The following is a 14,519-nucleotide window of genomic DNA, read 5'->3' on the forward strand; positions in this document are numbered from 1 at the left end:
CATGTGAGCAGGGGAAGGGAAGAGAGAGAGAGGGAGAGAGAGAATCCCAAGCAAGCTCCATGCTTTCAGTGCAGAGCCTGACATGGGACTTGATGCCATGAACTGTGAGATCATGACCTGAGCTGAAATCAAGAATTGGACACTTAACTGACTGAGCCACCCTGGTGCCTCTCTCATAGCAGTTTAAATATCACTTTATTCTGTTGATTCATTTATCTCCTTATATGGGTCATATTTTTTTGCTTATTTGCATGTCTTGAAATATTTGTTTGGATGCCACACACTGAATTTTATGTTGCTCAGGGCTGGTATTAGTATTCCTTTAAGTATTTTGGGGCTTTGTTCTGGGCTACCTGACTTAAGTTACTTGAATTTTTGCTTGATATGCCTGGAACAGCCTTTATTCTAAGACAGGGGTGTGCAAACCTTTTCTTAAAGGGCCAGATAAATATTTTAGACTTGTGGGCCATATAGTATCTGTCGGGACTATTCACCTCTGCCGTCATAGTGCAAAAGCAGCCATTGGTTGTACTTAAATAAATTAGAATGTTGGAACATTCATAGGGCTCCCTTGTCTCAAGGATTACTGGTCCTATGCTGCCTATTGTTCAATATCTGGAAGCTGTCTTTCCATACATCTTATCTGTTTCAAGTTTCCACCAGGAGGGTATATCTACTCCCTGTTACTTCATTATGGCTGGATGTGAAAGTTCAGCATTTTGCTTTAATTCTAAGTTTTAGATAGTTTTTCTTAAGATTGTTTAGAACAGCACCTGGTACATAGTAAAAGCTCCATGTGAATTTTGTAAATTAAGCAAAGAAATAAATTGGATTTGGATTTTATTTGTAGGATAGTTTAAAATTTAATGTATCTTTAGAGAAGTTGAATCTCAGATCCTTTAAAAGTTGCCAGTATTATACAGGAATTTCTAGAGGTATTGTAGTCTTAATTGTGCTTTCTTCTCTCTGGTGTTAGATGTAGTAGCAAAAGAAAATGATAAAAACATCAAGGGATTCCTTTATTTCTTTTGATCTCATGAATAGGTAGAGGCGGCTTAAACTTTCCTTCCTCTTTTACTGTCACCAAGGGACTACTGTGATTCTTGGCTTTCAGAGAATGGCATCTTGTTTTTTTTTTTTTTTTCCTCCTTTGCTTGTGATGCTTTTAGTCTTAAAAACAAGAGGATTGAGCCTTTGTTGTTATCATTTGAAGTATCTTCTTGGCACCTACTGTTTATCCTAGGTTTCACTGAAAGTTTCCCTCTTGTTGCTGTTGCTGTGCCTTGCAGTTTTAATGTGTATATGGTTTTACTTTGGGAATATTTTTGAATTTCCATTATTTTCACTTGTGTAACACAAGAGAATCTATTTGAGGCCACATGCATTTATTCAGCTTTATATTTAACAGCAACAGCCTGCCACATGAACTAATCAAAACTCTAGTTTTAAAATGTGAAAAACAAAAATACAACTCTGGGTGTATGTGTGTAAGAGTGAGAAACACGAAGTTTAGGAGAATGGCTACCTGGTAGTGGGTGAGTGACAGGGTATGAATCTATATAAGTAAATGGAAATTATCGGTAATATTTTACTTCTCATTTTTGGGTGATGGGTTCATAGGTGTTTAGTTTATTATTAAAACATACAGAAGAGGTTCAAGCGTTCACCATTGAAGAGAAATAAACCAATGATTATTAATGGTATAATTCTTTGCACTCATTGCCCTAGGTGGAGAGGAGAAAGAAGCAGGCAAAGGAACTGAATATGGCAGTCTTTACTGGGACAGAAATGGAAATCAGAAATGAGAATTACAAGTTTAGAGTAAAGAAGTACAAGGGCGGGTTATTTTTCTCTGTATGTATTTTGCCTTGAGAGATTTATTTTATTTTTGCATAAGGATACATTCCTTAATTTGTTAATGTTTTAAATTTAGTAGTATTAAATCAGTTCTTTGTTTTAAAAGTGTGTGTGTGTGTGTGTGTGTGTGTGTTTATGTATGTATATATGTGTGTATTTTTTTCCCTCTTTTTCTTTTATTTTCATGTAGAGCAGTGACTGCATGTATGGAGCTAACATCTGTTCTTGGTATTTTTATTCATATTATTGAAAAGACCAGTGCAGTATCATCTCAAATTAGTCTTTTGACCTGTATATCAACGTTTTAAATGTAAATAATATCCTTTTTAAACTTTTTTTATATGAAATTTATTGTCAAATTGATTTCCATACAAAAAACACTTACTTTTTTAAATGTTTATTTATTTATTTTGAGAGAGAGTGTGCATGTGAGTGGGGGAGGGGCAGAGAGAAAGAGAGAGCGCGCATAACAGAGAATCCCAAGCAGGCTCCATGCTCAGCCTGGAGCCTGATGCAGGGCTCGATCCCACAACTGTGAGATCATGACCTGAGCTGATATCAAGAGTTGGATGCTCAACTGACTGAGCCACCCAGGTGCCCCAATATCCTTTTTAAACCTACCTCACAGAACTCCCATGAGGATAAATGAAGTAAAGTGTAATTCTTTTGAAAGGTTTTACTTTTTTAAAAGTAATCTCTATACCCACGGTGAGCTCAAACTCACAACACTGAGATTAAGAGTCATATGCTCTTCTGACTGAGCCAGCCAGACGCCCTAAGTAACGTGTAATTGAAATTTTTTCTTCACTGATGGAAGTTGCTAAAATGAGCAGGTATCAAGAGGGAGTCCCATGACCTCCATTCCATTACTGAGAGGAGAGAAAAAGTGGCTCTAGAATTCTTAGTGTCTTCCCCATCACCTCCTTCTCCTCTCACACTATACTCACAGTGTTGCCATCACTATCTGGAGACCATGGGAACTAAATTCCTCATGTCCTTTATTCTTGTGTTACTCAATCGCCATAAGAAGCTTAAAGATCATCTCTCATCCTTACACTCCTTCCATATAGCATTCACTTGCCAGATTTTTCAGATCTCTCTCTTAATTCCCCTTCTCCTTGCACTGCTCACCCCAACTCCTGAAATTTTTTTACCAGGCCCTCTGGAAGTCATTGTTATCTGCAAAATCCCCTATATCCTCAACCAACTTCTTTTGGAATGTTCTTTTCCTTTTTCCATGGTGCAGTCTTTCTTGGTTATTACCTTTTTGGTTTTCAAAGATTAAATTTTTATTTTGTGGTTTTATGTATCACATTCCTGATGATAGCTAATGATGTTGAACATCTTTCATATGCTTACTTGAAATCCCTGTATCCGCTTGGGTGATAGTGTCTATTCATGTCTTTTGCTAATTACTGTTGAATCTAGAGAGTTCTTTACATTTTCTAGATTCACGTCCTTTGTTGGATATATGATTTACAAATAACTTTTTTTCTATCTATGGCTTTTTCCCCCATCATCTCAATATAAATGAAGTCCAATTAATCATTTCTTTTCAAATGAAAGGATTCTTTCCTCAGGAATATTTTGGTACAGTAGTAGATATCCATCTACACATTATTAACTTTGATACTCTGTATTTTGGTTCTTGTTTCTCAGATTTTGTTATGCTTGGGGAAACTGGTGCTTATTCAACAAGGATTCTGTGTTATTCAAGATTTATTTCTCTGCAGTCTGCAAATCCTGAAAGGAACTAGATAAATCCCCAAAGTTTACTAGTTGATATGAGTATATAATTACCTATCATGTAAAAAGACCAAGCCTGGTATTTGACCAGGATGAGGTAGTTTATACCTAAATACAAATTTTTGCAGTACCCTTTTTGGTTAATACAGTAGTAGTGTTTTTAATTTGTCTTAATTGTGCCTTGATTCTAAATACATTATTCTGTCACTACTAATAGAGTTAGTCTAAATCATGCAAGTGTGGCATGATGCTCTTTGAAAAGTATTCTTGGTAATATAACTTGAAGTCTGGAATTGTGATGCTTCCATCTTTGCTTTTCTTTTTCAAGGTTGCTTTGGCTATTTAGGTTTTTTTGTGGTTGCATACAAATTTTAGGATTGTTTGTTCTAACTTTGTGAAAATGCTGTTGGTGTCTTGATAGGGATTGCATTAAATGTGTAGATTGCTTTGGGTAGTATAGACATTTTAACAGTATTTGTTCTTCCAGCCCATAAGCATGAAATGTCTCCATTTCTTTGTGTCCTCTTCTCTTTCTTTCATCAGTGTTTTATAGTTTTCAGAGTACAAACCTCTTTGGTTAGGTTTATTCTTAGGTATCTTCTGGTTTTTGGTGCCGTTATGAGATTGATTCTTTAATTTCTCTTTCTACTGCTTCATTATTGGTGTGTAGAAATGTAACAGATTTATGTATGCTAATTTTGTATCCTGTGACTTTACTGAATTTGTGTATCAATTCTAGCAATTTTTTGGTGGAGTCTTTTGGGATTTCTGTATAGAGTATCATGCCATTTACAAATAACGAAAGTTTGATTTCTTACTTGCAATTTATTTCTTGCTGTTATCTGATTGTTACAGCTAGGACTTCCAGTACTATGTTAAGTAATAGTGGTGAGAGTGAAATTGAAACTACACTGTGTGTAGTGAGTCCTTAAACTAATAACTTTTTCATTTAGATACTAGTTTTTGTAAACATATGTGTAGGAGTATATGGAAATAGAACTTTTTTTTTTAATACAGTAGAAAAAATAAAAAGTGTTCTTGGTGGCTATTTAATGTATAGGCTCTGACATGGTTATTGGAACATGGTATATTATAGTATTTTAGGGAAAAGAATAATATATTTTAAAAAGTTGACATTTATCCTTTTAACACTTTAGGTAGCTTCTCATACACAGAAATTTATTGGGGCTGAAAGCAGGCCTTTTATTTTATTTTATTTTATTTTATTTTATTTTATTTTATTTTATTTTATTTTTTTAATGTTTGTTTATTTTTGATTGAGAGGGAAGGAAGGGCAGAGAGAGAGGGAGACAGAGGATCTGAGCAGACTCTGCTCAGAGCAGGGAGCCTGATGTGGGGCTTGAACTCAATAACTGTGACATCATGATCTGAGCCAAAGTCAGATGCTTAACTGACTGAGCCACCCAGTCACCCTGAAAGTAGGCCTTTTAATACTAATTTTTGATAATCTATTTAGAAGATAGTTCCTCTTAAACAACATGACTTAGAGCTTCCTATTATAAGTTGTAGCCACTCAGAGCATAAAAGGATGATATAGGTAGTGATCAGAGTGTATGAATAATTTTGTTGCTTCTAATTTCTAGGTTGGAGTTCTTTACATCTTTCTTAGAGTTGTGGCTAAATGTGGCATTTTTTGAGGTATACTCCTAAGCTAATTATAGGATATCTATAGATACTTTGATAGACATACATGGAAACAATTTAAATGTTGGCCCTTTAAGATAATTTTTCCATCATGTTAAAAATTTTTTTTTATTTTGGGATTTGAAGTCATATCCCAAAGAGTTTTCCTTCTTCTCCTTGTTTTTCTTCTTGAATTTATTCTATCATATACTTAGTTGGATCATATTTCCTTGTATTGTCTCTGTCTTGTTCTCATCTTTTTTCTTCGTCTTTAAAAATTTTTTTTAAATTTATAAAAATGAATTACGTGTAGTTATACATGTATATTTCTTTGCAGGAATTCTATTTCTTTCTTTATTAGTGAAAATATTAACAATTGGTTTATGTGTTTCCAGGCTTTTTTCTAGGTGTGAATTTCTTTTTACTCTACTAGAGATTTATCAAGCTTATTGGATCACAGGATTGTTGCCTTTACATAATTCTGGAGAATTCTCTGCTTATCTCTTTGAATATCATATTTTTAATTCTTTCTGTCCTTCTGTCATTGCCTTTATCATGTTCCACAAAGACATTTCTGCCAAGAATTCAACCAGGTGAACAACCTAGCTAGAAAACAGGCTAACCTTCACAAAAGGAAAAGAAACCCGCACCAGATACTTAGTTTTTTGTTTTTGTTTTTGCCTTAAATAGGAACTGAAAATTAAGAATGAACAGCATATGAGGATAACTAGTGGTTTAAAGAGCAAATATACTTGGGGTGCCTGAGTGGCTCAGTTAGTTGAGCATCTGACTTTTGATTTTAGCTCAGATCATGATCCCAGGGTCGTGGGACCAAGCCCCTCATCAGGCTCCGTACTGAGCATGGAAAGTGCTTAAGATATTCTCTCTGACTCTCTTTCTCTCTCTCTCTCTCCCTCTCCCTCCCCCTCCCCCTCCCCCTCCCTCTGCCCCTCTCCCCTGCTCAGTGTGCGTGTGAGTGCTCGCTCGCACGCGCTCTCTCTAAAAGAAAAAAAAAAAAAGGAAAAAAAAGAAGAACAATATACTGTTAGGAGAGTCTTGCATTATAGATGAAATACTATATTATTTGAAGATAAATTTGTATTTTCCTGATAATGAGTGAAATAACTTAGACACATACTGCAGTTGTTAGAGCAAGAGAAAAAAGGAAAAGCAGAAGGAAAAAACAAAACCAAATAAATGTAGTTCATCATACAATAGAAGGGATAAAATAGAATATTAAACAAGACTTAGTTAATCCAAAAGAAGACAGGACCTAGTTATATGCAGTCTATAAAAAATAAATGTTGAATATAAAGATACCAATACATTTAAGGTAATCAGGTGGTAAATTTATACTGTGTAGAAACTAATAATAAGAAAGCCGGAGTGGCTGTATTAGTATTGGGTAAAGACTTTATTTAGAGACTTAAGAGCAAATATTCCCAGGGATAAAGAGGGACATTTCATAAAGACAAAAACATCAGTTCATTGGAAGACAGGACAGTCCTAAATGTGTATTCATTTAACAACAGAGGTTCTTTTTTTTATTGAAATTTAAGTTTTATTTTTTATAAATCACTCATTTACCTAGATTTATTTATCTATTTATCTATTTATTTATTTAGAGTTTATTTTGTTGAGAGGGGGAGGGACAGAGAGTGGGAGAGACAGAATCCCAAGCAGGATGCTTGCTGTTAGTGCAGAGCCCAACACAGGGCTGTAACTCATGAACCATGAGATCATGATCTGAGCTAAGATCAAGACTTGGATGCTTAGCCAACTGAGCCACCCAGGTGCCCCTCATTTACCTAACTTTATTTTATTTTATTTTTAATATGAAATTTATTGTCAAATTTGTTTCCATACAACACCCAGTGCTCATCCCGAAAGGTGCCCTCCTCAATACCCATCACCCACCCTCCCCTCCCTCCCACCCCCCATCAACCCTCAGTTTGTTCCCAGTTTTTAAGAGTCTCTTATGCTTTGGCTGTCTCTCTCTCTAACCTCTTTTTTTTTTTTCTTCCCCTCCCCCATGGACCTCTGCCAAGTTTCTCAGGATCCACATAAGAGTGAAAACATGGTATTTGTCTTTCTCTGTATGACTTATTTCACTTAGCATAACACTCTCCAGTTCCATCCACATTGCTACAAAAGGCCATATTTCTTTCTTTCTCATTGCCACATAGTATTCCATTGTGAATGGGAAAAGATATTTGCAAATGACATATCGGACAAAGGGCTAGTATCCAAAATCTATAAAGAGCTCACCAAACTCCACACCCGAAAACAAATAATCCAGTGAAGAAATGGGCAGAAAACATGAATAGACACTTCTCTAAAGAAGACATCCAGATGGCCAACAGGCACATGAAAAGATGCTCAACGTTGCTCCTCATCAGGGAAATACAAATCAAAACCACACTCAGATATCACCTCATGGCAGTCAGAGTGGCTAAAATGAACAAATCATTTACCTAGCTTTAAATGTCAAATAACCTTAGGACTTGAAAAAATTAGTCATCTTTTACAGGCAGAGTGTCAAGACCCCAAGGAGGGAACATTGTTTGCATATTTGGGTAACTTCAAAGAGGATGCTAGTGAGACAGAAAGGGTGAGGGGTGTTAAGAGACCAGTGAGAGAGAAATAAATGATGAACCAAAGGATGTAGGACTTGTAAACCATTATAAGTATTTTTGGCTTTTATTTTCCATCTCTGAATGAGTTGGGAAGCCACTAGAGGGTTTTGCAAATTAGATCAATCAGACTTGTACTTTTATAGCATCATACGCTGCTGTGTGGAGAATAGAGGGTAGGGTGTAGGGCTTTATGTTATTCAGTTTTGGAAAATTGTTGTATTATCATTTTGTTTATAATTTCCTTCTGTTTTCCTTATTCTCTCTTTTTGGAACTCTTACAAGTTAGATATTGGGCATCTATAACTTTCTTATTTAATTTTGCTTTTTATCTTTCATTTTCCATTTGTTCTAATTTTGGAGGAGGATTTCTTAAATTTATCTTCCATTCTGTCAAATTTAACTTAAATAACTTTTGGTTTCTGATTATATTGTAAATTATAACAGGTTTAGAAAAGTACATAAGACATATACAGTTTAACATATACAGCTTAAGATATACAGTGTAACATGAGTACCTTTTCAGCAACATGGAGGATAAGAACCACAACACTGTTAGCAAGCCCAAAGCCCCCAAGTGACTCATTCGAGTCAGTCTCCTTTCCTTCCTCTAAAGAAATCACCATTTTTGATTTTTATGGTGAATAGTTCCTTTCTTTGTTAAGCTACTGCAAATATGCATCCCCTGAACACTATGGTTTTTGAACTTACATAGAATCATGGAGTATACATTCTTTTGCATGGCTTCTTATTTAGACATGTGTTTTCAAATGCCTTCATGTTGTTTTTTGAAGCTATAGCTTACCAATTTCCATCACTGTAGAGCAGGGTTTCTCAGCACTAATGACATATTTGCCAGAAAATTCTTTGTTGCGAAGGTCTTTCTTGCATAATTTTAGGTGTCTAGCAGCATTCCCTGGCTTCTACCTATTAGATGTCACTAGCACAACCTCCTTCTGTCCCCTTTGTGAACTCCCACTGCAGTATAGAGGCTGACATAGAGCAGGGGCTGACAGACATGGCCACAGCTGGTTCCCTGTTTTTTTTTTTTTTTTTTTAATAAAATTTCATGCAATACAACCATGTCTATATGTTCAAATATTGTCTAAGGCTGCTTTTGTGCTAAGTGGGCAAAGCTAAGTAGTTGTTTCAGAGACATCATCGCCCACAGGCCTGAGATATTTACTGTCTGTCCCATTAAGAAGAAGTATGATGACCCTGTGAAAGTTACCCACTGTATGAATGTATCATATTTGTCTGTTTTACTGTTAATGGACATTTCAGTTTTATCTGGTTTGAGACTGCAATGAATAATATCCTCCTCTGCCCCTAGTCATGACAATCAGAAATGTCTCCTGGCATTGTCAAATCACCCCTGGTTGAGAACCAATGTGTTAGAGCACTCATTATACAGATTAATTAATTTGTTGATTGAGCAAAATCCCAATCAAAACACTAGGGTGTTGAAGAAATTGACAAGTTGATTTAGTTGTTTTTTTTTTTAAATGTTTATTTTTGAGAGGGAGAGAGACACAGTGTGAGCAGGGAGGGGCAGAGAGAAGGAGACGCAGAATCAGAAGCAGGCTCCAGGTTCTGAGCTGTCAACACAGAGCCCAATGCAGGGCTCGAACTCACGAACCATGAAATCATGACCTGAGCCAAAGTCAGATATTTAATTGACTAAGCCACCCTAGCACCTCAACAAGTTGATTTAGAATTTATGTGGAACTGCAAAGGACTTGGAGAAAAATAAGCTTGAGTTCTCCATCCCACTCCCTAAATCAGATTTCTCATTGTTAACTAGAGTCTTTATAAATAATGCTGCTGGTTAATTCCTCTCTAGTAGTTTTATTTGTTTGCTTGTTTGATAAAGGCTTATTGTTGTATATCACCTTTAATTCCAAACTCTCTTTTTTAGGGTCCAAACTGGTCCAGTCCTAACTCATCAACTTTATTTTATATTAGTCAATTGACAATAAATCCTTGTCTAGTTAAACATATACATACTTTGGACTTCAGTCCTATGTTGATTCATTTGTATTTCTTGTGTCCATGTTTTTATTTTTTTTCTTCTCATCCACATATTCTTATCCTTCATGGACCCCTAATTCCAATTTGATATTCTCCATGAAACTTTTCTTATCAACCAAGCAAAGATGATCTCTATGAGCTATTTGGTGCTTGAAGAGAACCTAATGCCTATCATTTAGTTTTCTTCTTATTATTTCATGTGTGCTAGTTTTCTGAAGTCCAGAAATTCCTATTGAGGAGGTATGACTTTAATAAGACTACTTTTGTTTATCTCTTGCATTCTTTCAAATAGCTTATAGCACTGTGTGAAGCTCAACATTGTTTTTTAATAATTGCCTGCTATGTTTAGTTTATGGTGAAAGATTTGTGCTTTTTCACCAACTTTTTAACATCAGCTCTCCCCTAGAATTCTTTCATTTTATCTTACTTTATTATAATAGCTGCCATTTATTAAGCACTTGCTATGTGTAGGTTAGGTAGAATCTCATTTATAGAAGTGGAGACTAAAGTTCAGAATTAAGGTTATAAAGCAATTAGTTGCAGAAATGAGTTTTGTGTGTTACTGTGTGTCCACCTGTGTCTGACTTCAAATTCCATGCTCTATTTACTATATTATGTTCAAATCAAAATTTAGGACTAGAAAACATGTTCATTGGCCTTTGGATATTTTACATTAAATCTTAACATGTTAAGCTAATTAAAATCAAGTCTTTAAGTGCATGCATATTTATATTTACACATTTGTAAATTTTTACATTTGTAAATAGATAATTCCTAAGCATCTTTAGATTTTTGGTAATGTGGTTTTGCTTCCTTTATTCTCATACTAGCCATATAATAGTATTTTCATCATGAACTTCCTCTTTACCTTTCTTACCTGAGTGTATTTGTTCTAAACTAAATGTACATTCTTTTATGGTATATACAGAGTTTCTGTATTAATATAAACTGTGATGTAATGTCACATGTATGGTTTGAGACTAATTTTGCTTTTTAATGCTTTTTTTACAAGTGTATTTATTTTTGAGAGAGAGAGAGAGAGCGTGCACGCGCACAAGTGGGGGAGGGGCAGAGAGAGAGGGAGACACAGAATCCGAAGCAGGCTCCAGGCCCCGAGCTGTCAGTGCAAAGCTGGACATGTGGCTTGAGCTCACTAACCATGAGATCATGACCTGAGCCAAAGTCAGATGCTTAACCAACTTATCCACCCAGGTGCCCCAGGAGGAATGTGAATTTTAAAAGCTTTTTTGGAAAATGAGCAAACAGTGTTTATTAAATTAAATACATCTAGCAATCCCACACATGTCTTTTGACTTAGCAGTTTCATGTTCGAAAGTCTACTTCATAGGAACAGAAGTATCAGTCTATGCTGATATACTATATATTTACAAGAATGTTTATAGCAGACAGCCTGGATGCACACATTAAGAGGAATAGTCAAATTATGTTGTGGGTGCACCATGGAATATTAGGAAGCTATGAAAAAGTGCATTAGATGTTGACCTGGAGGGATGTACATGATGCATTGAGTGAGGAAACTAAGATTCAGATGATATGTATACTGTGATCCCATTTTGTAAAACACATCTAAAAAAAATCTGTATTTAATATACATATGTTTTATTTGAAATGTGAAATATACATGTATACAATGTGAATATGTAAGAAATTTATTATATTCATGATTAAGACTCATGAACAATTGTAAATATTATTTGACTTTGATATGGGACTGTGCATGATCATGTTCACGTTTGTAGTTCAGCAATTCAAATGAAAGATTAGTTATCCTTTCTGAGGTTATTTTGCGTTTTAGGCAAACCTTTTTCTAAAAAGTTTGAGGTAAAACTTGTTAAAAACCTTTATGTTGTAGCATTGGCCATCACTTCTAAAGTGGATGTAATTAACATTTTGAATGAAGTAGATTACTTTGTATTCTAATGCATATATATTCCAACTTCTTATTTTGAAAAACATCAAAGCCCCAGAAAGGTAGAAAGAGTGGGATAATAAACTCCTCTATACCTTTTTCCCTGAATAATTATAAATATTTTGGTCACATTTTAGATAAGAAAAAGGAAAAGCTCACTAGTCTTAACCATTCTAATTAACCATTATCAATGTTATGCACACAGTTTATTTCCTTTGCTACTGAACAAATTTCTCATTTGCTTCATATTTTTAATGCAGGTATAATTTACCAAAGAGAAATAGATATATATTATAATGTAATCTGTTAAGTGTTTTGAAGAAAAATCAGAGTAAGGAGCCTGAACATGATTAGCGATGATCTTTCTGATTGGAAAATATTTAGCATGACCTAAAAAAAAAAGCATGCAAGTGACCTATGCACATAACTAGGGCATAACTTGGTATTTCTAAGCAGAGAGCAGAAAAGTGCAGCATTCCTGAGGCAGAAGTGTGCTTGGCGTATTCCATTATGAGTGTACAAGACACAGAGGGGGTTAGGTCAAAGAGATACTGGCCCCATGATAGGAGAGCAAATAGAAACTCAAGGATGTGAACAGTATTTTGTTTGTTTTGTTTTGTTTTGTTTTGTTTTTTGCCAGAAAAGCAGATGAATGGATTCACCACACTAGAGTTGCCAGCAACAATCATAACTACATCAAGATTATTGAGTTGTTACATGTTACAGCACCTTGCTTAGTCCATTGCATTTATTATCTTTCTAAATCCTCACAGCAATCCTATGTGAGGTATTGGTATTTATCCTCACTTTACAGATGAAAGAATTAAAGCACTAAGGGATTAAATACATTAGCCTTTGCCAATAATTTTGTTTATTTTTCAGCAGGGAAGTTGATCCTAATTTTCTGGCAGTAGCTTTTTTCAGTGACCAATGGTAGCAAAGGAAGGAATTCTGGACTGTCTTTCAGGTTCACATGTGGCATTTAATAGCACAACAACTTGGTCGAGTTATTTAACCTCTCTTAATATCATTTTACTCAGCTGTCAGATGGATGCTTTGTACTTTGTGTTTGTTAGGGTCTGAGGAGTCTCATCTGTGAAAGAGCCGCAAAGGCCAGATTATTAAAGTGAAGCATGTGATGCCATTATTAAGGGATACTTCACATATCGAACACTTTAACTTATGGAGGAAGGTAATAAAGCTAGCTGTAATGAAAAAATGTCTTTAATATATTAAACTTTTTGAAACCGTGGAAGCTAAAATGTATTACACATATTTTGGATGTTTGAGGCAAATGGCAAATATGTCTTTGGTGGTCATATTTAGATAAAATTGTTCAAGGTAATAAGATTTCTGTCCTGTTTATCCTCCTTGTGGTTGGTTGATGGAACCTGCAACCTCTGTATCTAGTTTCCTGTATCTATCTCCCTGCTCATCTCCAACTTCATCTCTGTCTTCTCTGTCTTAAAAAATTCCTTGCATTTTTCTCTTTTAGGTAAGATACAAATATGGATTACCCAGATTATACTGGAGATTATTTTGAAGCATAAAGTAGAAAATTTTGTGAGAAAATATAATTTTTTAGTGGGAAAAGATCCTGAAAGAATCTAAAATTACACACAATAAAATTTGACTATAAATGACAATAGAATCATATTTCTAGCTAAAATTTAGATCTGCAGAATAATGACTGCAACTTGAAGCTCACATTGAGAGAATCTATAAGGAAAACTGGACATGGACAAACTGGTTGGATTAAATCTTTTCTAAAAGAAAATTATTTCAGTAAAATAAGAAAAAATGGAGGAGGCTTGGAAATGGTTTAATTAACTGATAAGATGAATTAAATTGTTCAATGGGATCTTTCTGTAAAATACATTCTCATTTAAATTTTATGTAAGATCTTTGTAAGATCTTTATGTTCAAGGCGTCATAGTAGAGTTGGAATATTTCATTATCACTTGGATTTGTATTTGCCTCTGGATCTGTTTTCGGATCCTTGCAAAAGTGGTTTCTGTTTGATTTCTTGAAATCTTCAAGGCTTATTTATGAGCTTAAACTCTTTGGTTTAAATGAGTTTATAATGGTATGTATGGTGGGGGATATTATTTAACATTTTCTGACATGCAAACTGTCTTGAATTTTGTTGAGGGAGAGGGGAGTTGTGACTTGGTGGGCAAGCCCATTTTCATTACTTTAATTGTGCGATTTATTAGGATTTTAAGCTTTTTATAAATGTTTTAGTGTTATAGGACAGAATTAAAAGGATTTAGAATAAAAGGAGTTTAACAAAAGGACTTTACAACAGGATTGCAATAGTTTTTATATTTGATGGATTTGGCTAGCCGCTTTTCATTTCAATCATCATGCTACATTCTGTTAAATGCTGTAGAACAGGTGTGTGTAACGTCATTCTCTCTATTGTACATGCAAATAAACACAATTTTATATATAAAAAGTTAATCCTCTACAATTTGGAGGATTACATTATGGGAGGGTGATGACTCCATTAGGCATCATGGAGAGTACATGCTCCTATTTATACTGCATGAAAAATCAGGTTAATAGCTATAGTGTTCATGAGATTGTAGATTTTTATACTAACACTTTAAAAACTGTATTTCTTCAAACCATCTACAATGACATTATTTGAAGCAGAGTTAAGGTTTTGTTACTTT

At 34.8% G+C, this 14,519-nt stretch overlaps 1 protein-coding gene across 13 annotated transcripts in view; it reads left to right on the forward strand.

Annotated features, from left to right (window-relative positions):
* BCAS3 (BCAS3 microtubule associated cell migration factor) overlaps positions 1-14,519 on the forward strand; it is a 614,170-nt gene that overhangs the window by 70,630 nt on the left and 529,021 nt on the right. Inside the window, exon 1 of one of the 13 annotated variants that reach the window (XM_042966203.1) lies at positions 938-1,854. The exons of the other annotated variants lie outside the window; for them this stretch is intronic. The gene's annotated coding sequence lies outside the window, so the exon portion shown is untranslated. Of the gene's footprint in view, positions 1-937; positions 1,855-14,519 lie in introns of those variants that run through there. 13 annotated transcript variants of the gene reach the window in all.

This window comes from Panthera tigris, chromosome E1 (assembly GCF_018350195.1).
Source record: "Panthera tigris isolate Pti1 chromosome E1, P.tigris_Pti1_mat1.1, whole genome shotgun sequence".
Lineage (NCBI taxonomy): Eukaryota > Metazoa > Chordata > Mammalia > Carnivora > Felidae > Panthera > Panthera tigris.